This window comes from Neopelma chrysocephalum, unplaced genomic scaffold, assembly GCF_003984885.1.
Source record: "Neopelma chrysocephalum unplaced genomic scaffold, ASM398488v2 Primary Assembly neopelma1_75, whole genome shotgun sequence".
Lineage (NCBI taxonomy): Eukaryota > Metazoa > Chordata > Aves > Passeriformes > Pipridae > Neopelma > Neopelma chrysocephalum.
Window position 1 is genome coordinate 10,559,845 of NW_020897736.1, and position 25,814 is coordinate 10,585,658.

At 38.3% G+C, this 25,814-nt stretch overlaps 1 long non-coding RNA gene across 1 annotated transcript; it reads left to right on the top strand.

Moving 5' to 3' along the window:
• The first annotated feature begins 766 nt into the window (after nt 1–766).
• Nucleotides 767–19,741, top strand: LOC113969854. The gene is made up of 5 exons (XR_003534953.1): nt 767–850; nt 6,839–6,953; nt 7,685–7,754; nt 18,313–18,419; nt 19,655–19,741. It is a non-coding gene; the product is annotated as an uncharacterized LOC113969854 (long non-coding RNA).
• The last annotated feature ends 6,073 nt before the right edge of the window (nt 19,742–25,814 follow it).

The following is a 25,814-nucleotide window of genomic DNA, read 5'->3' on the forward strand; positions in this document are numbered from 1 at the left end:
TTAGTGAGGCAACATTGCTGGCCATGGCAGGGTTAATTTATCAAAATAATTTCAAAAGTAGTCGCTTAAAGAGTGCAGCTTCACAAATTTTGTGTAGCCGGAAGTTTTTTTTAACAGGTTAATTGCAAAACTAAGTGCATCCAGAACACTTTTGGTATTTTTATTTTTAATAAGGAAGTTAAGTTATCTGGGTTATGTTCCCAAAACAGAAGCCTTAATGACCTTTATTCTATATTTCTTTTCATAGATTATTGCGATAAGGAAACCCTCGTGTCGCGACCCACTGGCGTCTGGCTAATCCGATGGTATTCGTCGCCGCATTGTCCGTGATCAATAACTAATTATCAAAGTGGCATTTCTTTTCAAGAGCTCCTTGTTAAAAAATGGCTTTTGGCTGAGAGTGGAGGAAAAAGGTCGCCACTTTGACATCGTTGCGAGTCTTTCAAAATCCAGTGGGCCGTCCGATTGAATTACTGTCCCAAACTAATTGATATAAATTTGAACAGAAGAATGCTTGTTACTACAGAATGTCATAACGATATCCTTGGCAAGAGCATGTCAGTGGGAAAAAAGGAGAAAAGACCAGCACTAGTCACAAAGCATCTAGACAAGTTGCAGCACAAGACTATTAACAAAATTAACAGGAACAAAATTGTACACCAGTTCCTTCTTCCCAGCCAGTCTGATCAGACATTGGAGAAAGAAAAGCATTAACATTTCCTTTTGAACCTCATCCTTTATTTGAAAACAGGCTTTAAAAATATCTACTGGAAATTATAATTGCAGTGTACAAGGGACTGAAACTTGATGATCAGTTGCAGAAGTCTCATTGACTCTACGGGGATCATGAGTGAGTATCTATTGGAATTCAGCTTTAGTCATAAGGCAGAATTTGGCACATAGTTTTTTAAGCAGCCTTAAAAACTGTGCCTTTGAAATATGGTAGCCTTCTCTAAAGGAAGTTGGATTGTATAAGCCACATGCCAACTGGGAAAAATCTTCCAAACACTTAGGATACAGTAAGAGGAATCACAAAAAATGTGGTGAGAAGGGGAAAAAGATCTTGTACTATTCATACCTGAAATTTGATGTGTTGCCTTGCATGTCATTTGGAGATTGTCTGCTCATTGGAAAGCTTGGAAACCTGAATTTTCACTACGGGGCACTGGGCTTGTGGAGGTTGTGGCTTTTGGGTTTTTTTTCAGATCTCACTGTCTTCTGCTCCATGTCCTACCTTCAGTCCCTGAGCTGGGAATTGCTAGGGAGTGCAGGAAAAGATTACCCTCTAAAGAGTATGGCATGATCTGGAGAAGGGCTATTGTAGAAGCCTTTTTTGGGGTCGTAGCTGGGGTTAACTCATGGCAGAAATTAATAAGCTGAATCTATTAGTTATCCAGTCATAAATGTTGTCAAGTAGGTGGCCAAAATGTGCCATTCTAGCCACATCCAGAGTAAGTCCTATGATTGCTGAGAAACAGAGGAGAGAAAGACATTTGTACCTAATTGGAAACAGTGGTTTGTGAGCTTTTTAATCCCTGATCTTGAAAGGCTCCAGCTGGGGTCTAGTAATGAATATCTTTCCTGCAAAGTTACTGTTCTACATTTCCTAATGATAAAGCAAAGGTGACTAATGAATTGACAGAGGGACTTTCATCTCTGCAGTAGATTTGGAGATTCCAATCAGACTGTATCAATCAGCAAACTGAAGTTTTTAGTATCTGATGCCTTGTCTGTAGTAGCAGTAGTGTGAAACAAGTAGTCTCTGTGCAAGCCCTAACCCCAATGCCACCTCTGTGCAGTATTTTTGGCACAGCTTCAGCATAGGGACTCAGGAACAAATTCACTGGAGAGACCAAACAAATTTTACTGGTGGCAGTCTCCTTGTTAGGAGTGGCTTGCGGCAGGTAACCATTTTGAAAACAGGTCAGTGATATGTAAGTTAGATTTCATAGAAGTCTGACAGATTGTTGCTTGTGATGGATTTATTGTTTGGATATGACGACCATCAAGCCACATTTTCCTAGTATGTCAAGCCACAGAACAAAGTGGGAAACCACAGGGGTCTGAAGATTCAGCTTCACGTGGTTCTGGTTGCAAAGGGTGAAATCTCCTTTTTCTAACAAAGGATCTAAGGTAGTGAAGTTCACCACGTTCAGTTCCCACTCTGCCTTCCATATATGACTTTATTACTGTCCTCTTATGCTGGGGGCAGGAAATGCCTTGTGATGGCAAATAGCTGAGCCATCTCTGACAGACTTACATCATCACAGAGTCACTAGGGAACCGTCTTCTTGTCTTCCATGACTGCTTTAAAGACACTTTGTGAGGCTTTCTTCTTTAGCAGACCAGAGAATTCAGACTGAAAGCCTGTCGGGCGGGTCAACCAATGTCTAGGTCAACCAGTCTTGCCCCTTAATTATTCCCTCTGGCATCACATTCACAGGGTGATGGAAGTAGAGGCTAAATATAGGCCCTCTCTATATATAGGCTCTCTATATACTTGGAATATATGAAGGCACGTCTGTGCTGTTATTATTGGAATGTACGTTTGCATCATTGCATAATCTGGAGGAGGAGTTGCAATGTGTGTAATAAAACTGAAAAAAGCCTCCTACATGTTGGTCAACTGGTTTCAGGTCCAACTGAAATTGTAACACTATCAGGGCTGACTTATGATGTCATTAAGCATTTTAGAATTTATATCAGCTCTAACAGGTAAAAGTAGTTGCTCTGAAAGAATACAATTTCTGAGACTGATTTGATATTGAATGGCTTCCTTACAAAAATTAGTGTCATACAAAAATCAATGTAGTCACTACTGAACAGATTTAAAATTTGTTAGTTGATCTAAAAATCTGCTTCTAAATGAGAAATCATTATTCATTGGGATATTTTTAATATGATTAGACGTAGATCAGCATGTAGCCAAAAGTTAATATTTTGGAGAAAAGATAAACATCCAAATAGAATTTACAGGTGCTAATTTGTAAATAACAATGAAAATGGCTTAGTTATATAGTTTTATAGAGATTACATTGTATTATTGCAGCTAAATGTAAATGCGGGTTCATGCATCTAGAAACAGGAATGTAAATTACATTTATTAGCTTGGAGAAAGGAGAACTAGGAGAAAAGACTGATACTCATGGTAGTCGTAATTGAACAGAAGAATTAGTACAGGAGGTTCTTGGATGTGCAAGAAAGGGAACATTGAAAAAGAGTTAAGTCTCTTAAAAACCAAAACACAACAAAGGCATTTAAGAGAATTCTGAGGAGAGAGACAGGAGTTATTTGAGATATTGAAAATACATTTCCTATTGGGAAACTTGGAGAGTTTACTTAGTCTGCCCTATGGAAGCCTAGAAGCTTGTTCACTCCTGGTGTGCAAGACATTTCTAACAGCTGACAGAAAGGCTTTCCTGTAGCTTAAAACCCAAGATGATTAGAGCTATTAGAAGTTAAAAGAGAAAAGTTCAAATTTGAAATAAGGCAATACTTTCAATTTTTAATTGCTTACTGCAACACTATTAAGAGAAATGTGACAAAATATCCGTGAGCCATTTGAAATTTCCTTTATCCCTGATTTTATTCTCTCTTACTAGTAGCTGGTAATGTCTTAGGTAGGTGACTGACATTCTTTATTAATTTCATAACGTCTTCTACAAAAGTAAATAGTTACCTGAATTTTAATTATGTAGTAAAACGTGTAATTTTGAATCCAGCTAATTGTCCCAAAGTAGTTAATTTATAAATAGCTCTGAATATCTCACACTTACTGCTTCCATTTACCACTTACTTCCTGTGTTTCTCTTCTTGCTGTTTCGAGCACAGCACCAGAGCAAGGGGCCATATGTAGCTAGATCAAAGCAGGAGCCTGTCCAGAAAGGAGTTGTGACTCATGAATCATAACTAATCCCTTGATTACCCTCAGATGGTACATTTTATTTCCTTTCTTGTATCTGGCCAGCTGTTGCTCCTACTGCTGATCCTGCTGGTATTTTACTGCTTTTATTGGCACTGCTGATGGCTTTTGGTAGTCATGTAGGAACTGAAACAGGGATCCAGGAGAGTAGTTGTGCTCCACCCAGAGCGTTGATGGCTGAGTAGCTGCGGTGGAATTGGCAGGAATGTTTCCTTTCTTCCTCTCCACAACTCTTAAATAGGCCTTGAAGTTTTATTGTGGCAGTTATCACTTTAATATCTGAACAGCTCCCAGGTTAACTGAGTGATGAGCGGGAATCTTATGGATGCTGGATGTTGGCTCCTGCTTAGGAGTCTGTGCTGGTAGAGAGACAGAGCTCAGCAGCTGTAGTCTTCAGCAGCATTATGGTAGGAAAGACTTCTGAGTACTTCCAAATTCACGTTAACATTGGTTTAAAATTATTTACAAACAATTAATTTGTCTGTGTACATGTATACTATCTATTTAAAGCTGTAATTTTCCTTTCTTTTCCAGTCCGTAGCTGTGGTATCATGAGTAGTAAACCTGGCTTAAATGTATTATATTCAATTTTAATACAGTGTTTGAAGGAAAAATTGGCAACAAAACAGGCCCAGAAAAATAGTTTAAAGTAGTTATATATGCAAACAGACACCCAGCTATAGCTGTCTTAATCTGAAAATCTGTGAGGAAAATAACTATAAAAGTTGCTAATATTATGCACTCAAAAAAAGAATGGAGCTAGAACTAGCCATCTTTGTAAAACATGGAACAACAGTCTTGCAGATATTTCTGTACTACACACAGACACATACAGCTAAGTTGGTTTTCCACTTTTTTTATCAAGCAACAAACCAGCTAAGAAAGCCCAGCACTTCATTTATGGACGTTATTGATCTAAAACTTGTTTTTCCACCTAAGCCAAAGTGACAAAAACTTCTCTGAAGTGAAACAAGTTCAAGCACTCTCAGCCTGGTTCCCATTAAACATCACAAGAACATTGCAATTTGACATTTATCTGGCAGCCTTAAATGTGAAAGACCAGTGTAGCTGGTACACAGAGAATGGAAAGGCCTCTTTGGCATCACTAGGGATGCTTTTACCAGGTTAGGGTCAGGTGGGATGACAGCAGAGTGGAAGGAGGTAGTCTCACTTCACTGCAGACTTGAACTATATTTGACCTCCAGGGTACCAGTGACTTAGTTGGAAATTGCAAGAACGCTGAGCTGCCCTTTATAGAATTATAATTCCTTGCCATTCAAACAAAAAAAAAGCTAATTAAGTATCCCTTATCTGATGTAACCCTCATCCAAACAGAACCAGGGATCATCCTGTTGCCATTCTTAGAAAATGTAGCTGTCGGAAACAATGGTATTGGTGGCTGCTATTTGAATGTAGACCTTAAAGAACCATGATTCCAAACTTCTTGGTGCCCTTTCCCTATCAATCAAAAAGAATCGTATGAAATAATTATTAGTCTACATAATTATTTTACAAAATAGAAGGTGTTTTTACTGCACATTTCCATTTTAGTACCAGTCATTACTTCCCTGAATACTAATAACAGCGTTAAGCATTAATAGCATGTTTTAAGGTAAAGGGTCAATAGTCTAAGACCCATGAAAGAACTCTGAGCATTTGCAATGTAAAAGAAACCTTTCACGGAAAAGTGTTAAATAATAAATGTATTTCTGGAGGAAATGTTATATTGTGCTCCATTTGGAGAGAAATGACAATTTATAGGACATCACTCAGGTGCCTCTATATAAAGTATCTTTAATAATGCTGTGGCTTCACACTTAATACAGAAGTTCACAGAAAGCTTACAGCTCTTTGAAGAGGTCAGTATTATACTCAGTGAGGAGAAACTGAGGCACGTGATGCCTCAGTGCACCAGTAAAAGCACAGGGATCTGAACTGGTGACTCAGACCTCTGAGTGCAAGAAAATGGTGCCTTTTCTGTATTTCCAACTAGTAAGCCATCTTCTAATAGTTCTTTTAAAAGTATAATGCGCACACAGGGGATGGTGAACTTATTCAGAAAAGGTAGAGGCACTTGAAACTTTTTTTTTCAAGCTGGTTTAAGCTGCACAATTTGAGAAGTGTGAAGGGAAGAGTTAGAAATACTTGATATCGGTTTGAATTTCTTTGTTATGCCTTCATATGTGTATTGACAGACGACTAGAGGAACTGAAGCCTCAAGAAAGGGGCAACTCAAGTCCAAAATCTCCTTGCCCTATTGAAGTCAATGAACAGACTCTTCATCAAGCAATCATCTCCTCTATGTGGCATTATAAGCGCCCCACTTTCTTCCTTTTCAGGTTTACTCTGGTTGTTTTAAAGGAATAAATGGGGTATGAATATTTAAGATCCCAATAAGCTATTATTTTTCTTCATTAACTTTTTCTCTTCTTATCCTGCAGGTATTTCCCTCTGAGAAGATGGAAATACCTGTGACCACTTTGAATTCATAACCCTGAAGCATTTTTTAAAACTAAATATCCAAGCCCTATTTTATAAACACTAGTAAGGATTCACTCATATGAACAGACTGAAGGAAGAACAACAACTTCTTATTTGTTATTATTATTATTATTTACTGATCTGTGAATAGTTGCTGAGGAAATGGATACTGTGAGTTCAGTTGTAGGGGATCCAAATGACTCAGAGAGGTAATAATGGGGTGGTTATCATGTGCATGCCCAATACTGAGGACACTCCCTTCAGAAAGGAAAAATATCTTAAGTTTAGATTTCCACTTGAAAAAAATGATTATTTATTTAATGAAAGCTCTATGTAAAATAAACCCTATCTAAATCTCAAATCTCTGCCCAAATCTGAGTTTCCCAAGTTTCTATGTCTTTTTAATGCCTAACCAATCAAAACATACCTTTGCAGAACACATGAAACCAATGAATACTCTTCCAGTGGAGCAAATTCCTTTCCCAGCAGCCACAATGAATAAACAAGTTTCAAGTGACATCGAGACTACTTGGGATTCTTTCTGATTCAGGTTAGTCCTACAGGTCTGCTCATGTTTTCCTTGAGCTCCCATGTGAGTCAAGTATTACCTGCCACCAGTTGTCAGCAGATTGCCAGAAGTTACTCTCTCCCAATGTTGAATGGAGTTGAGTTGCTTTCTGGGAAGAAGCTCCAACAGCAAATATGACGCAGAGTCTGAGTGGAAGGTTGTGTCTCTCAAAGTTGTTATGTCTTCCACTGCCATGGGGTTTTTTGGTGCCTCCATAACCAGAACTTATGAAACAGTGCTAGTAAGATAATAGAGCTTGTACCTGTTCTTCTGGTCATTAACAACAATTATTTTATAATGCTTTAGAATACATATCTGACTGTTAAAGAGTTAAAGAAAAAAATGAATCCTGTAAAAAATCAGGCCATCGTATAATGCCTCCTCATTGCTATAATGATATCAGTTGCAACAAGTCCAATGGCTGACCTCATTACAAGGGTTTAATTGCATTGTTACACAGTTTCACTTCTTCTCTCTGGCCTCTTTCTCTTTATGACAGCTTTAGAAAGGAATTTCAGCTTGAGGTCAAAGGAAATTAATTACTGCTTTCTTAATCTGTGCTCATCTACATTTAGAAAACTTGGGGCTTTTCACTAACATATTTGTGTCTCATTTCTGTGTAGACCCAAAGTTATAAGACTTTTGTCCTTTGTCAAAGTGCATAAATAGCCTTTTTCATATCTGAGGCCAGATTTTTTTCATGTCATTTACAGTTGTGCGCATATGGACTGATGCCAGTGGAACCAATGGAATGTCTCTGGATATACATTCACTGTGACTGAGGTAAGGCACTTGCAATGTATCTTTAATTCAGACTAAAGATTTATGGCAGATGCCAGGTGTTAAAAAACCCAGTAACAACAAAACCAACCGAAGAAGAAAGGAAAACCCAACCAAATAAGAAGTTACACTTAGGATAAATAAGTCAGAAAGAGGATCTTCAAAATTAAGTAGATACTTATGTAGAGAGAAAGATGAAAAAATATGTCTCTTTGACAACAGATTTTGCCTGCTACCTACCTCATATTTTTACTAAATACATAATTGCTTAGTTAAGGAGTATCCAGCTTTTGTTTCAAAGAACTTGCAGTCTAAATAACACAGTGTTGGCATCAGAACAGTGAGGAAGGTGACAGAGACACCATAACAATAATTCTTGGTTGGAAGGCAAAAGCATGTGCAAAATGTGGTTAAATGCTTTTATAGCATGAAATATAAAATGAAAACTCATAAATTAGAGCCCCAGTCCTAGTCATTAGGTCTTTTAAATTGATCTTTGCCTCTTCCACAAACGCAGACTGGTTTCAAGAAGAATCAAACCTCTCCCAAAGAAGAAAACAATGTCGTTAGTTTGTTTCTTGAGGGAAAAAGTTTGGAAGGGAAATTATAATGAGACATGTCTCTGGGATGACTTGACAAATTAATGTGAGAGGATATGCCATGCACCAAGGAAAATCTGAACAAGTATTACCACCGTGCAACCATGATCTTGTAGTTTATAAGAAGTTGTTATGTGCTAGGCATGCGTAAAACTGCAATACAAGAAATACAGTTTTCTGCAGAAAATAAAACTCTAATACAAGAAATACCGTTTTCTGCAGAAAATATACATGTATTTCTTACATGTACTTTGTGATTCTGATTTATAGTCATGGAAACGTTGACAGAGATGAAAAATTGCTAAGTTTTGAGCCCTCTGACATAGAACATTTAAAGTTTCACAAATCTCTTCACTATCCTTTGATCAGCTTTGCCACCCACTGAAATTCCTGCTACCAGAACTGCGTGCTCTTTTTAGTTTATTAGTTGCTGCTTCAGTCTCCCCTTTCAAGCAGTAAGATTTGCAATAACAAAACTGCAGCTGCAAAGCAAAGCAAACTTGTTGAATATTTTACTCTTCATCTGTCTTGACTGAAATTCAACTCAGTTATAAACATCTGCAGGAGGAGCAAGGTTTCATGTAAGTCACTGGCAAGCTCTTAACGTGGTACCTGCTTGAATTAGAGTCAGGTTCATTCTCATGATTGCCCAGTTTTTAAAACAGCCTGTGTACACCTTGTGGTGTTGCCAGAAAGCTTTATGGGGTGGAAGTTAAAAATTTCAAGCCAACCATCTGCAGCCATGTGTATGATTGTGTTATCCACAATGCTGGTTGGAGCAGTGTGACAGGAGCCAGGACGTGTTGGGAAACAGGGTGAGTTTGAACTTACCCATAGTACTCTAGATCTCCCTCCAGGCCTACACCTTACTTCAGATTTTTCTTTAATAGTTGTGATTCTAAGGCAAGCTTGGACTTAAGCATGAGTTTTGACCTAAACAGAAGAAACAATCAATGTATAGATGTAAAGTTCACCAAGACCAAGTAGCTATGCTGAAAAGAGGTCGTGAAGAAGCTTAAATTCTCTACAGCCATAAAGAGGTGTAATACTACAGGTAGAATGTACCTGAACTAAACTGAGTACCTTGGATAACAATAGTAGTGAAGTAACAGCGTCATGAACTTCAGTATGCAGTAGCTACTCAGGTGAACAGTCAAGGTTTCATGGGGTTGTACTCAGTCTTTCCTTAAGTATACATTGAGAGTACACTGGTGTTGATACTTCAGGAACTTAGATCAAAGGTAGCTCTATTCATGCTCTAATCATATTTTTAATTTTGTAAGAGACCTCCCCTTGGAGGGCCTGGACCAAGTCACTGTGTAGCGGCGTTATCGGATCTGTTTCACTCATTGGCACCAGAGTTTAGTGCATTAATTATCCAAGAACAGTCATAGAATTATTTTTAGATTGGAAACGACCTTCAAGATAACCAAGTCCAGCTGGTTGACCCAACACTTCAAAGTCCACTACATCTACATGTCAACTGGGACGTCCCCAGTTAGCCAGGACTGCTGGTAAATGATGGAAAGTGGCTCAGTGAGCATTTCCACCAGCTTCCTGGTACCTTTGGGTGGATCCCATCCAGACTCACAGACCTGTGTGTGTCCCAGTGGTGTAGCAGGTGACTGATCATTTCTCCTTGGATTACAGGGGGCTCATTCTGCTCCCTGTCCCAGTCATCCAGCTCAAGGCACTGAGTAGACAGAGAACATCTGGTCTTAATGTTAAAGACTAAGGCAAAGAAGTCATTAAGTACCTCAGTCTTCTCCTAATCCTTTGATGCTATGTTTTTCCCCTACATCTGCTAAAGGATGAAGATTCTCTTTAGCCCTTCTTTTGTTGCCAGTGTATTTATAGAAGCATTTTTTAATTGTCTTTTACAGCAATAGTGAGACTAAGTTCTCACTGGGCTTTGGTCCTTCTAATTTTTCCCCTGTATAACCTCACGACATCCTTGAATGTCACATCAAGGTGTGAAAGGCCCCGTTAACACAGGCATGGCACTGGTGACGGAATTAAGTGCTAATGATATATAACAAAATACTATTACATGAAATAGGATCTTTTTCATCCAGCTTTTTGATTCTGTCTGATAGAACTAGTAGAACAAAATGAAAAACTATTCATCAATCAGAGGTCTGTCTGGGTCAGACACTTTGGTCAAGCAATGTGAGTAATTCCACCTACCTGCACTATAATTTATTGCAAAATTAATGCCATAACATGCTAAGCCATTGTTTGATAAAGGTAATTCTTAACCTCAGGAAAAAAAGCAAAATTTGTTTCTTTCTTTCTCTCTCTCTCTCTTTTTTTTTCCCCTATCTTGACAAGATGAAACCATTATACTAAGTGGGGATTTCATGATGGTTCACTTCTAATGGTTGAAAAAAGGACCTTTAGCAGGGTTTGATTGACTTTCTAAATCACTGACTAAGCCAAGTTACACTAAAAAAGGGGACAAAATAGATCACAAGGTATTAATTTTTATTAAAGTTTACCTGTGTCATTACAAGAGAATGAAATCAAGTCTTAGTGGGAAGAATAAGTTTTGGTATATGTTACTTTCTATTAGAGTTTTCAGGAGAAATTATTCTTAACCAGACTAAAATACAATAATTCAAAGTCTTAATTGCACTGTTATGAGGTAGGGAGACTAATGTCATATTCTTATTTTTAAAATGTTTAAAATTATAGTTTGTTATAAAACAGGTCACTTATGTCTGCTATTTGATTGGCCTTGATTGCTTCGGAAAATTAAATTGTTACATTAGCTGTGAGGTAATTTGTAGTTTCCAAAGGTGTTCTAAGGTTTTCATTAAGTATCATACAGACATACAGGAGGGACCAGAAACTGAGTGGAAATTTAAAAATGACTCAGTGTGCCCAGAATTCATAGCAGACCTTCACAACGCTCTCTTGTGAACCTTATTATATCCATTTCTCAGTGGGAGAAGCCGAGCTGCACAGAAAGGGTCTTTCCTTTCCTAGAGACTCGTAGATATTCTTCCAGCTGCACCTTTTATTTATTCCTTCCAACATGCTGTTCTGGTGCTCGGTGTGTTCTGCCATGCAATGTGAAGAGGAGCAAAATCTTGTAAAACTCTAGGGAGCGAGAAAGGAAAGAGCATCTCTCACCTATCCATTGCTCTGTCTCTTGGTATGCCTCATGAATAGTTTGAAAGATGTTGAAACAGATGAGATTATTTACCTGCTCTCTATTCCACCACTTCATTCCTCTATCTCTTTTTCATAGATACAACAAAACCGATACAGCCGTTGAAGGTGAGATAACAGGAGGAGGTAGAGTTGTTTGTTGCAGAGGATTTACCCATGTTGTGTTACTGTTTCTTTGGGATTGCCTGAATGAGAATAGATTTAGGAGATGGAGACTGACTGGAATGAATCTGAATAGGAAGGAAAGGAATAAGGAGCTGTAACTGCAAAGCAGCTCCAGATGTGTTGCTGCATGTCGAGGATTTCAGATTTTTTTTCCTTATGGGCCTATTTACTCTGTAAGGTATTCAGACACTGTAGTAAAATAGAACTCTTATTTTATTTTTCTCATTTATGTAAACTGATTTTAGGAGAAAAAGAGGGACACTGCAGACCAGGAGCTGTAATTGCCAGATGACTTTCCAGGATAAAAGGCAAAAAATGGATAATAACATGAAACTAATCAACTAGAAAATAATTTGTGATAGTTTTACATTTCAGTGCAGGTGAGGCAACCATACACAGTAGTGATGTGGTTTATGTCTAGAACAATATCTTAATAAAAAAATATAAAATGTAAAAAATATTGCAAGGATATTGTCATTGACAAGTCTTTCTTTCTTGTATTGTTTCTTTTGAAACTTACACTAAGGGGTTGCAGACTGTAATATCTGGTGACCTGCATAAGCTTGTATAGCAGCTACTGTAGTGGTGTGATTCTATTATCTAGACTTCACATCTTACCTGCTGGGAACTTCCAAGAAATGATGTTATAGTACAAGTAATCCAGTTTTTCTTTTTGTTGTGGCTTTCCTATAAATGTGATTGTGGAGATCTTCAAGCACACGATCTCCACCTGTGCGTGTGTATACATGGAATTGCACCTGAAATTGGGTACCTGCAAACACCTGCAGAACTAAGAATAGTCTTCATTTTATCTAACTAAGCCTTTATATCATCTAACACCCACATGCTGACTGCCCTAAAAGTTTGCTGCCACAAAGCTCATCTGTAACGGTTTAAGAAGACACGAGCACAAGAGTTTGATTTGCGTCCCTGAACTTTGCGGAGTCCGGACAGAACTTTTCAGCAACTGTATCTTAATAACCTCATATGGTTAATACATTTCAGTGATTTAAAGGGCATGAGTGACTCTCACCAGTTTTTGTCGGTGCAGTATCATGGCGCGGATCTTGCTGGTTTTTGTTGGTGGAGTATCCTGGTGTGGACCTCACCAATTTCTGTCACTATATTATTATGGTATAGTTTGTTTGTTGGTATAGTACTGTGGTACAGCCCCCACCAGTTTTTGTTGGTATTGTATTCTGGATGAGATCTCACCAGGTTTTGTTGGTATAACATCATGATGCAGGTTTTGTGCACTTGCCCAGTGGAGCACTGGTTGAAAGTCCTCCCGAAATTTCCTGGGGTGGTTTAGGAAAGGTGTAAAATACACCCTCTGCTGCCCCCAGCAGGCAGGGACAAGTACAGGTGTTGGGAACCCCTCTTGGATGTGTATGTTGAGTGCCATTTCCAGTGCTTAAGAGAAGTTTGGTCTTTCACAAGAGCTTTCACCCATGCAGTGCCCATTGCAGAGGAAGCTTCTTGCTTTTAGGTAATGCCCATTTCATCTGTTGTAAAGACACACATGAAAAAAGGGCTGGCATTAGCCACATAGCCATAAAAGCCTAGCAACCAAGAGTATTATCTTTATTCACAAGAAGTATAGCACTTTTAAGGTTCAGAAACATATATAAAAATTGGGTTCTGAAATGGTCATTTTTCCCCTCTGCTATGCCATTATAGCGATCAGCCAAGCTTCTGCAAGGTAAATACTTTTGGAAAATAAGTGGAAATTTGCTGCAAATCAGTCCCTTTTGTGCATGGCCACAGGAGCATGTTGAAATGTTTGGACACTAATACCCATTCATTTTCTTGGCTCCATAAATAAAAGCTGCCAGCTATGTGGCGGCCGTGAAATGGTATTCTTCAGGACCCAGCAGGAAGCCCCATCCTTATTACCACTGCAGGGGGCAGGACAGGCCCAAAATAGCAAGACAACTAAATCAAGACATTTTCAATGTCTAACAAAATGACTGTGGTTTAGAGAGAAGCAAAAGGTTGGAAAAAATTGGACGGCTTTTATACTTAGCATAATACCTTTGTTAAAAGAGTTCAGATAAGAAAATCAGATCTTAAAAAAAAAATAATAAAAGGCGTAAGCTTATTTCTGAATATCATTTAAAATATGTAAAGATCTTATGGAATCATAGACAGAGCACAGTGCTCTCTGAAAGGACATCCTGCTCAAGTCATATTTTCCAAATGGTAGCTTCATAGTAAATAATGTCTTCTGGCAATATCGTAGTGTTTTGATGGAGCCAAAAGGTTTGAAAAGAGATATTGGAAATTTGTCAGTAAAATTTGAAATCTTTTTTGGTCCACAAAAATTACAAAAAATAACTATTTATAAGGAGAAAAGGTTTTGGACTAAACCTTTGGTTTTTTGTACAGGTTTATTTAATTTTTATGGGTTTCCTGCAGCAGGCAATATGATTCTAGATTTTGTCATAAAAACATACTGAAGTCCTTCAGTCAAAATAAATATGTTAGTGTAACTTACTATTTTACATAGCTGAACTGTGCTTATCTGGGAAAATATTAAAGTAGTTTTAAGAACTGAGCTTCAGGTAAATGGGATATTTTAAGTGTATAAAGAACAATTCAGGGGATACCATCTTGCTTAAGATAATGAAAGATCAGACTGTTGAGGTTTTAATGAATTCACGGTACATTGGTGTATGCCAAAACCAGTGTGTCGTTCTCACCACTAAAATACATATGGAGGAGATGTTAGTTTTATTTTAATTTTATTCATTTGTGATTCTGATTATAAATTTGCTTAAATAAAATTGAAGTAAGGATATGCCTTAAACATTCACATTTCCATGAAGCATATATATATATATATATGTATATATATATCTGTGGGTACGTATCTATAAATTTGTACTTACACATACAAGTTGCCACACGGTTTTGGGAATTGAAACAGTTGGAATGTCTTGTTACAGAAGGAAATATTCAGCTTTAGTTTCAAGAAAAAAATAACCATTTTACCTTAACATTAAATTTACTTGCACTGCAAAGGAGAAATTACTAAGGTGCAAAATGTCAGAGAAAAATGAATTCAGTGTATTACTGAGTATTGCCTTGTAGACAGCCAAGGGTTTTTGATAATAAAAATAAAGCTGAAAATGAAAAGGGGGAACCACAGTGCCGGTTCAGTGCTGTTTCAGTCTTCCCTGGGACTTGAGACTGCCATCAGGCTTAAACTCCCTGGCCATTCCAACTTTTGAATGTTGGCTGTCCTAGCTTCACTCTGGAGCAAGCCAGATTGTCCAGGGAAGTTTGTACACATGAAAGGAGTGGCTCTTATTCGACTCTTTCCTTATAGACATAAGAGAGGGAATGGAATGGCTCAAGAAACTCAAGTCTGAAGAGTAAGGCAACACAGCCATGATCCATGCAAGAAACACGCTGCGTGGCCATGTGCAAAGGATTCAGACCACCTATCCTTATGCTTAGACATATAGGATACAGGTCATACATTCTGAGCTGGCTGATATAAATAAGACTCCAAAATTAGGAGAAATGAAGTCTATTTATTGGCTGTCTTTTCTGCAGTAATTGAAAGAAGCATTTGAGGGACCGTCCTGGTTGTACCTGGTAAAGACATAAGGAGGTTCCAAAGGTGTCATTAAGTGTGTGAAACCTAGTTTGGTTCATCTCCATCCTGTAAAGATCTCAGTATCATTTTGTTTCACCTCCTGCCTGCATGGCACAGGTTTTACAGAAGGGGCAAGTTGTGCATCCAGAGTGGCGGTGACCATAAACATAATCCTCATGCGTTCGAGCAAGGGCAGCCTTGAGCTTCCCATTACACCAGTAACTTAAGACACACGTTTGGGGCACTGACAGTGACCCAGATACATAAGGCTGCTTCCTACCCAGCTGTACTGCTCACCTTCCTGACCTCCCATTCTGAAAAATCCAAGGATCGGCCTACAAAGGAAACTGTAGCAAAGGATACATTGGTGTCAGGTCTATCATTATCATAATTGGTGCTACTGAAGTAATTCAGACATTAAGCCTGTAATCTCCTCTGCTGTTTGTATCTGCATCATTTAAAAGTTACAAGGCCAAAAATTCATTGAAACCAGTGGAGATTCACCTCTTCACTTATTTCTATTTCGGCCCACTGAGTGCATGAAAAACCTTGCCAAATTCTTTGGAAACTCGTATTTGCAATATGACTTCCAAAATAATTAACCCTGGAAGCAGGATTTAACAAACTCACGTTTGATACGTGGAAGGAATAATACCTGAAACATCTTTCTTATGCTCAGCCTTTTATGACTCAGACTTTAATGATTGCAATAAACATTAGCTTACCTAATAAAAACTCTAGTATTTCAGAGCTGGCTCACAGTATGTTAACTGCATCTGGTGTCAACTGGAGCTAATTAATATTTTTATAGGTGTCTTCTCCCCACTGTAGTTTAAACGAAAATATTGTGGGGTGCTTACATCAAAGCTGGAGGCAATCGAGAGCCGCTGCTTGCTTCCCAGGCTGAACTGATAGCAAGTAGACCAATTTTTATAGGATTGTAAAAGCTGACTGTGGCTGGGGTTCATGCAGAGAAGCACTTTTCCCTGTAGCTCTCACAATTCAGCACTAATGCTCGTGCCTTGTTTGCTGTGAGGTGGCTGGTGAGATAGACGGAGGGACAGCGGACAGATAAACTGGCAAATAGTTCTGCCTATACTTAGACAAAGCACACAGTGACCCAGACAAACCACACTTTTTTTCTCCTCCTCCTTCTTCTAAAGGCTTTAAAAATGTGCTCTATCAAGCATTTACTTGTGGCGCAGATAAGATTTATCTAACAAGACTGGGCTAAAATTAAAAAGAAAGATGAAATAGCACAAGCGGTGCTAATATGTGTTTTGAAGCGTACCAATCGGCCAGTGCAATGTCACAGCCCTGGGCTACATTTGCAAGTGGTCGAGCATCTCCTTTTTAAAAGGTTAACCTACAAAGAGCACACAAGCCCCTCTCTATGAATATGGGCAAACACCCAGGGAGCTCCACAACAATAAGAAAATAATGACATCAACCTGACCATGCTTAAGTACATAACATGCTGAAGGTTCACGGTTGTGTGGCCTGGAACAATAAAGGAAAAATAAAGAAGCCTGCTTGGTAGGCCCCAGCTGTTATTAGCCATGCTGTGAGATCAAGGGAAGGTATGATATGGGCTGCCATTTCAATTGAGACCAGGTTAATCTCTCAATTTGTGGAAAAGAAAAACTAAAAAAAAAAATAAAAATAGGGAGGGAGAGAAAGCAGTCTTCACTCCGCAGTGCTACATATGGGAGAAATAACAATATCCCTATTTACATAATCTGTATTTAACCCTTTCCTAATAGAGACTTAATTTCCTAAGAGTCACAAACTGCAGATTTAATTTTCCTGCCCCCCAAAATGAAATATCAAACCTTTGTTAACCATTTCCCATTGGTGCTGCCATCGTTGGTGGCTGACATCCAATGCTGCCAGTGCTTACCCAGGGGGGACTGCTGGTTGCTGCTGGGAGATCAGAAATAGGTGGAAAGAGCAATGGATGCCACTGTTTTTCTGTCACTAATCTGTTTCTAGCAGTGGATAAATAATTTAAAATTTGTGCTATAATTTACAGTCATGAAATTTGGCAAATGATACCAAGCTCTTTCACCAATGCTCTCAACTAATATATTGAATTTTTTCAAGTGAAGTGCTTTATAGGTGTAAATAGTCCTATTCTGTGTGGCAGTAGTATGTGAAGACAATGTGGGGACTTGCTCTCTTAACTAGTTTTGTTGTGTACTGATGAAAGCAGTGAGGGGAGTCCAGACTCCTCCAAGGTCGCCTGCGATCCTCCCTTGGGATCCAGGTCAAGGCAGGATTTCCAGCAGGTCCATTGAGGAAAGCTGCTTTCCTGCAGGCTTGGAAAACTGAAATGGAATCTCTTAAAGACTGTAATTTATGAAATAATAGCCTAGAGATACTGTATTATATTATACTTCTTTTTATGTGTAGTTTATGATGTGTAAGCCAGTGTGTGTGCACAGCCCACGAGGCTCCTGTAGACATTAAACTCCTCCTGAGTGCTGTCCTCTGCATCAGCCCTCTGGAGTCAGGGGAGATTACTCCCTCCTCAGGAGTGTCTCAGCATGATCACAGAAGATGAGTTAGGGGAAAAGGGACCCTGCAGTGAAGGCTGAGGCCAAGATGCTGCTGAGGACAGGGAGTAGGCAGGACTCTATGCCCGAAAACCCAGTGCTTCAGAGGGAGCCAGGGGACTGTGTGCAACTTGTCAGAATTTTAGAGTCACTGAGCTGCTGGTCTGAGAGCAAGCCTGAGGGAATGGACCCACCTTGTCAGGACACAGGAGGCAGGGAGAGAATTTTGGCCAGTTTTTCATTCCCTTTTCTCTGTTCTTTATTTTTTCTGAGTTTTCCTTCATTAGAAAAAGTTCACTGTTCTTGTCTCTGGTTTATGAAAAACCTTCTGTGGTGTTTACAAAGATATTGCTGAGTTCTTGGGTTTTGGGGGGGAGAAAGATGCAGCAGAGTCATCTCAAAGCTCTGCTGACTCAGCATCACAAGTACTAAGACTGATTAAAAACTGGTGCCTTATTTTCCAGGTATCCCAATGATTTGAATCAGTTAAAATAACTGAATGAAGCTGAACCAGGGCAGGGGACAAATAGGAAGACTGTGGCAAGACAGGAAACATGTCCCTAAAATCCAGGTGAGCAGAACAGCCACTGTGCAATCACTTCTCACTGAGTCACTGCTCTATCCTCTACTGTCATCAAAAGGTTCATCCAACAGTAGTAGCTGTATTTATTGTGTTTCTCAGATGCACACACCTCAGGCTCTTATGACTTTATGCTATAACATTTCATCATTAGTTTAATGACTTAATAATCTAAATAAAGGAGGGAATATCAAAATTGGTTCCTGGAAGATACCTGGACAGGGTTAGTTTTATTTTATTAGTGTAATGATCATGCTTGGATATTTTTTATTTTGAAGACTATGCCTTTTGAGAAAACCCTCTAGGTAATATGAAATATAAATTATTGCAGAGAAAGAGCTATACCGATAGTTGTAAAACTCTTTGCATTTTCTAACATAATATATATTTTTTAATTAATGGTCTGTTACAAAGTGGAGCTTAGCAGCATTTGCCTGAAACATTAACAATGGCCAACTCCTTTGCATGAAAGTTTTTGGTACAGATTATTTAGCATATTCATTTTTCCTGAGATGAGGGACCACATTAGAACCAAAAAATCTTTGTACTGTATTCATAGAGAAGTTGCACTTTGTATATTTTTTCTGCTGCATTAAATTTTTTTGTGATTAAATACCAAAGTGCAAAGGACTTGAAAGCAGCTGTTTGTTTCTATTTCTTTTTTAGTTTTACGTGAATTCATTAAAAACATATTCCTGAAACTGTAAGGCCAAAGTGGTCAAACAGTGGTTAAAACCAAAATCCTCTCCTTAGGCTCCTGAGTACTCCTTTTTCAGAACTATTCAACCTGTGTCTTAGATCTTCCTTCCCTAGTAGATGTACTTCCCTTCTCTGTGGGCTCAGTAACTCACTTGTTCACTGAATTGACAGAACCAACTTAATCTTTGCCAGATTTATGCAGCACCTTGAGGAAAGACTGTGCTTATATCCATTGAGCTCTATGTGGTCGGTGGCTGCATTCCCTCCAGTGCCCATTGTGTCTGTTCCTCAGTGCTTTAAATTCAGCACTTTCAGATTATAATGAAAAACTTCCAGATGTAGAGTTTAAATTTTCATTACATATGTTATCAGCAGGGAACATCACCGATTTCTAGTGCCTGAATGAGTTCTCTCTGTTACCTGTAATGTAAAAACCCCCAGCAATAACAGGGATATCACATCCTAATTAACCATGATATTCTTGCGCAGATAAAAATAAATCAATCACCTACTTCTTCCCTACTTAGTAACTCTTGCAGCAAGAAGATGTGGTCCCAAATGATGTGCCTGGATGTGCTGTCATGGAAAGATGTGGCGTGGCTTCCTTTACAACGTAAGGAGACGCTTCTGGATCTTTATTATAAAACTTATTTAGATTATTTAGAAAACATTTCTGTTGTTTTGTTGCCAAATAGTTCCTAGCACACACTAAATCATGTCTTATTTTATTCACACTGCACTTCACAGCAGTGCAGCCAGGTGTTAAATAATAGTAGAGTTACATCAAACAGCTTGGCCGTTCAGTTGGGAGAAGCATCCAAAAGTTCAGATACTTATCTGGAATCCTCCCAAAGGGTGATGGTCTGGAAACTGAACTAAAAAAATATCACTAGAAGAGCTGCTTTGTGGAGCCATCCTCTTTTTCTGTTTGTAAGGTACCTTAAGGTACAGAGGTTTGAATACCTTAAATTAATTACATAGTGTGTTATTTAATAAAAGGTACATGTGAAGCCAAAGATTCTGGACTTGCTGACTTTTGATATTCTTTTGTGTTTCCTGTTCCCATTACAATCAGAAGTACCGAGGGGAAAATAATCAGTAAAACAGCTTTTAAAAATATGTATCAGAAACTAGGAAAACACATATTCTCATTTTTAATAGTTTATTAAATTCAACCTAATTTTAATAAATCAGTTTTTATATTTCTTATGATTCTGAGCTGCTCATATATGCACATACATGATTTGAAAGGGCAACAAACTGAAAGGAGAAGAGAGTAAATCAAATTTTGGCAAGCACAGTGTTTTACTGACAACGACAAACAGGCTTTTATCTATCATTTCTGTACCTATGAGGCTCAAAGACAAAGTTCTGACTTTTCTGAACTTAGCAAAATCAAGGTTCTGTTAGTAGAACACCCCAGATACTTGCTGCTGAAATCCATTGCAGTTTTCCAGCAGCTGTGTCCAGAACAGAACCCTGATATCCTGAGTATGGGCTTGGAGGTCTCCAGTCTGAATTTTCTTGTTATGAAGTTGTGTTCATGAGCAACGGGGCTACCACATTAAACTCCTCAGCCTGTGGCTTTCAGGGGAGGAAATTTTGCTGGTGCAAGATTCCAGTCTAAAATACCCTGTTTCTATGTATAATATCTTTGAATATGCTCCCAGAATAAATGATGTATTTCTCATTTCCCTCTGGGAAAGATGGTTATTGAAGTGGTGAAAACAGGGCGATGGTTCCCCACCCCCCCCATTTTCTCTTTGGACTTTATGTAAAAATAAGGTACTGTTGGAGCTGTGTACAAGTGTGAGACCACCAGCTAATTTTGCATAGCCCACTGAACAGTTAGATGGGAATTGCTCTTCAGGGTGTTCTCTTTGACAATAAACAGAAGCCTCAAGTCTGTGTTTGGCTGCAGTTCAAAAAAATTACTAAGGAATCCTACACACTTATGTATATGAATACAAGCAATTGCACATTCCCATACAGTAAGCTTGCAACCACAGTTATTAACATTTTAAAATGAGTAAATGCAAATAAAATGACTGAGTAATACATGTTATGTTAAGATCAGCTATATGAAAAGCAAAAGGATTAAAAGTTAATTTCATCCTTTTTAATTCAAGGGACATATAAATGGCATTCTGGGTAGAGTCAACTCCTCTTTTATCAGTCCTTTGATGCTGCTTTCTCACTGATTCAGTTGTTCAAATGCTACCTACATAATAAAATCCTGAGTTAATTTACTAAGATTTTACACCAGTGCAAATGAAAGAAGGGAAAGTGCTAAACAAGGCAATTAGCACTCTGTTTAGTGCACTCCCAAAATAAATGTAGGCAATTTACAATTTGGCAAATGGTACTCTATCCAGATCCAAGTCATTTCAGCCTAAGGGGCTGGTGTAGTTCATTAGGGGTGAAGGGAAAGGGTCTTTGTTTTGCTTTGCTTTTTAACTATATGTATATATATATACGCATTGAAATACACACGTTGCTATTAAGGTCCACCCCATTTTACCATGCAGCAACAGATGTGACCCCTCCTGGGGTTATTAGGATTTCTGGTGGAAAAATGTCAAGCTCAGTGCTCACACTGGCCACATAAGTGACCTCATTTACGGTGATAATGCTCTTTCCAAAGTGAGGGATTCCAAAATTGGCAACTCACTGATAACCTCCTTTGTGGCTTTCTTGCCATGATGGTTTTTTGTGTACTTACATGTTTATTATCACTGGAGCTGTTCAGATCAGATCTGTGAACCTGGGAATGTCCTGAGTGAAATGATAAGATAAAGCACTCTGCAACTACAACTGACTCTCTTTTTAATTGACAGGAAGACTGCACTATGACTTCCATGTTTATTCTTGTAAGCTCCTTATTAATGCAAAAATAATAGCTGTTATTAATGCAGGATCACAGCCAGCATTAATATTTAAGATGTAAGAATGAAGGAGGTTAAATACGTGTTTATATTAGTTTTAAACAAAGAGCTTTGCAAAACAGTTAAGGCAAGTAATGATGACCACGTTCACAGAGAGTGTATGTGGTGTGAAATACCTGCTACATTCTGGGGTTTAAATACATATTCTTACTGGGATAAAGGTCTTTGATGAGTCTCCTGCCTTGTCATGCCATTGTCTCTCTGAATTGCTACTGCTTCTTACTAAAGAGAATACAGATGAAGATTCTGAACAAAATATGTAATATGCTATGATATTAGTACTGATTTATTTTTGTTTATTCAGTCTGTAGAGCTCTTTTATATGACAGATCATAAGGTAAAAGCATTCTTTTGTGCCCTCTAGCTGCTGGTTGCACAAATGAAAGAAAGAGGGAGAAAACAACCCTGTGATTATTAAATTCTCCTCATCTTCAGGGTTAAGTACCCTGGCTAATAAAGATCTCTCATGAGGATAAAGTTTCTTTCTTGGCAATGTCACATCCATTTAAGTAAAAATCATCTGGATGCTTTCAGGGATTCAAGCTGTTACCTTTACATAAAGCATCTACACTAATTCTTTGTATTGTTTTTATCCTCTGAGAAAGCCTGACACTGCATTTCTTGGTTAAGCAAACCTCCCACTGAGGGCAGGCAGTGGGATTGGGCCCTTTTGTGCTACAGAAATCTCTGCTTCTCAAGAAGGAAAAAAAATATTTATATGTTCATGTAAAAATGCAAGAACTACTTAATATCATTAAACAAGCTGTTTCAGACAGTGACAGTTCAGCCTGATCTTGTACTGAGCAATCATTAAGACCTTTGATTTCAGACTGGTTTTTGTTAGCATCACGTTTGCTGCTGATCTTTACATCCTCATATCCCAAACTGCTTCGTTTTCTTTGGTAGGTTATTCTAACAGTACATTTATTAAGACAAATACCAAGTTTCTGCATTTTTACAGCTTATAAAAATTAATCTTTTTTTTTTTTTTTTAAATTGTACTCAACCTAAAGTCTTTGTATAATATTTTGGGCCAAAACACCACTGATGATCTCTCTGGGTTCTAGTTGGGTATGTGCAAATTTGGTTTTATTCAGGCTCACTTCACAGCAAAAGGGATCTAGTTTAGACAGTAAAAAGAACTTAATAACTTGTAGGCACAGTGAAGCACTGGCATGGATCGCCAGGGGAGGTGTCAAGTCTCTGTTGCTGCAGGTTTTCAACAAGAGGTCGGACAGACATGTCAGGAAGAGTTCAGGTATCTGATCCTGCCCCGAGGCAGGTATGCAGCATGGATGAGCTTTGAGTCCTTTTCAGTTAGGTATTTTTATGATTCAGTGCTCCTGCACTTTGCAGGTGAAGCTCTGTGAATGCCTGAATTGCACTGCCGTGGGTAGAGCTGTTCCTTCCCCTAAAGGCTGTGCCTACGTTTTGGAGACAGGGAATGATACTGATGCCCATCCCCTCCCACCCCATGGAAGAGAAAGAGATTGATCAGCCTCCAGGCAGTCTGTCAGCAGGCTGTCCTCGTCAGCCAGAAGTTTAGTGTACCTCTTCACCCCTGCTCATGATCTGTTTAGGTGGGCATTTTCCTTCTCAGAGTTGAACCTTACATAATACAGAGTGAAGCGGTCTTTGCTGAACTGTTCGTAATACAATAACGCTCAAAACACATCTGAGTTTTATTCACATTTCAGAAATGAAAAGGGAAAAGCCCTTTCTCTTGGCATCAAACATTAGCTGTTATTTTTTGTTACATCCTTGTTATTTCATCAAAGTTGGGATTGCAGAGGAATACCTGTGATCTGTCTTTGTCCCTGTGATACATATGCATCTTTTCTATTCCTGTCTACAGAGTAAATAATGCTAGGAAAGAACCAGGCAAGATAAAAAGGAGCATAACTTCTGAAGAAACTGTTTTGCTCTGCTTTGGATTTTCCCAATATTGTCAATTCTTTGTTTTGAATCCATTTCTTCGCTGTTAAGGGAGGAAGAAATATACTCCAGCCAGTCTTGTATTCCAGCTTCTTTACCTTTGTCTGCCTAACTCAGCTGGTATTTAATTGGTCAGCAATAGGAGGGAAGTCTCCTTTGAGGTAATGAATATTGACTGTTTATGTTGAAATGTCACTGTGAAAAGAAAGCCCAGCACCAAAGAGGCGGAACTCAGTGTGAGAGTTTCAGACACAAAGGAGACACCAGCAAAGCACAGGCATTGAAAAGCAAAGCAGCTGAAATTCAAAGAAAAGATGAAACAGAAATGGTCTACATGTGTGGGAATTTTAAGCTGTCAGTTGACAGGTGAAAAAGTCATTATTCCACCTGTTAGAACTAAGTGTAATTGCTTGTTTTTCCTAAAATAACACAGAGGCCGTGACTCATAAATTTTTTAATTGAAAATTCGTTTAAACTTATTTGCTAATACTTTACTTTTTCTTTTGAGGTAAGTGGATTAAACTCATTAGCCAATTTTTTTACCTCAGACATGTGAGAAGGAAGGTACCACATTTTCTGTGTTGTATTGGGTATTAGATAATCAAATCTTTTATTCAGCCATTTGCTTTTTGTCGTAAAGCAACTTGAATAGCAACTTTAGAGTTCGACATGCAAGTTTATCATCCATTCTGTAGCACTCATTGACTTGGAATGAATAAAGGCTTTTCTCCAGCATCAATCCACTGCATGATGTATGGCCTGGAAGTTTTTGCTGTTGCATAAAAGCTGTTCTTTGTTCCCAGTTGCGTAATAAGGGATTGTATGAGGTTCTGATATATTTTAAGCCATTTCTTTATCTAGATGGCGTGGAGAAGCCAACCAGAAGATTTCTGAGCTCCATGATTAAGTTTGGATTGTTGAACCCACTGTTCTCTCTTCTCTGTCATATTTTTTTGTGGTGACCTTTAGGGAACTCTGCTGAATAGTTTTTGCAAAGTTGACCCACTGCTATGGAGCATAACCTCTAGTTTTTCCATTTTTTTTCAGCCGAGTCCTTCAGTATTAAGCTTTGATACACAAAGAATTTTTTATTTTTAATGTAAACACTGACTTCGTTGTTTTGGGTAAAAGTTACTATGATGTAGTTTAATTTATGTACATTCTTCTGGCTAAGTATCTTCATGGATGTCAGTCAGGGGCTGAGCTCACCATATTTAGTCATAGATATTGTTTTTACAAACTGTCTTCTTTTTACATCCCCTCTTGTTTGATTTTGTATTCCATAGTAGTAAATTCCATTAAGCAAGAGTAAATAAGGAAAAGCTCTTATAAGTCAGTGTATCTTAAACAAAATATATTGCAAACACATTCTGCTTTTTCTGTGAAAAAAACTGATCAAAAAAACTTAAATCAGACCATTTCAAATATACCTTCACATTAAAAAGAATATTTTTTTTCCCAAGCAGATAGGAAGATTGCATGAGTGGTGCAAATATTCCTTCAAAAATCTGAGCCTTTATTTTCAAATCTCCATTTTAGTTTTGGCACTTAAAATATTCATGTGGTGTTTTTGAAATGTTCCCTGAATCAGACAAGTGTTTGAATCCAGTAGGCTTTTGTTTTTTATTTTCTCTTGGTGAATCATTGAACAGTTTCTGCATTAGCTCCAATCTGGGCCCATTCACACAATGTGTCCATCTGAAATATCCTGCAATCCTGCAAACAGTGAGCTGCTTTAAATAGAAAAGTATCACCAGGATCTGGACTGTAAACAAAACATTAAATTAATTAAACATGTAAGAAACAT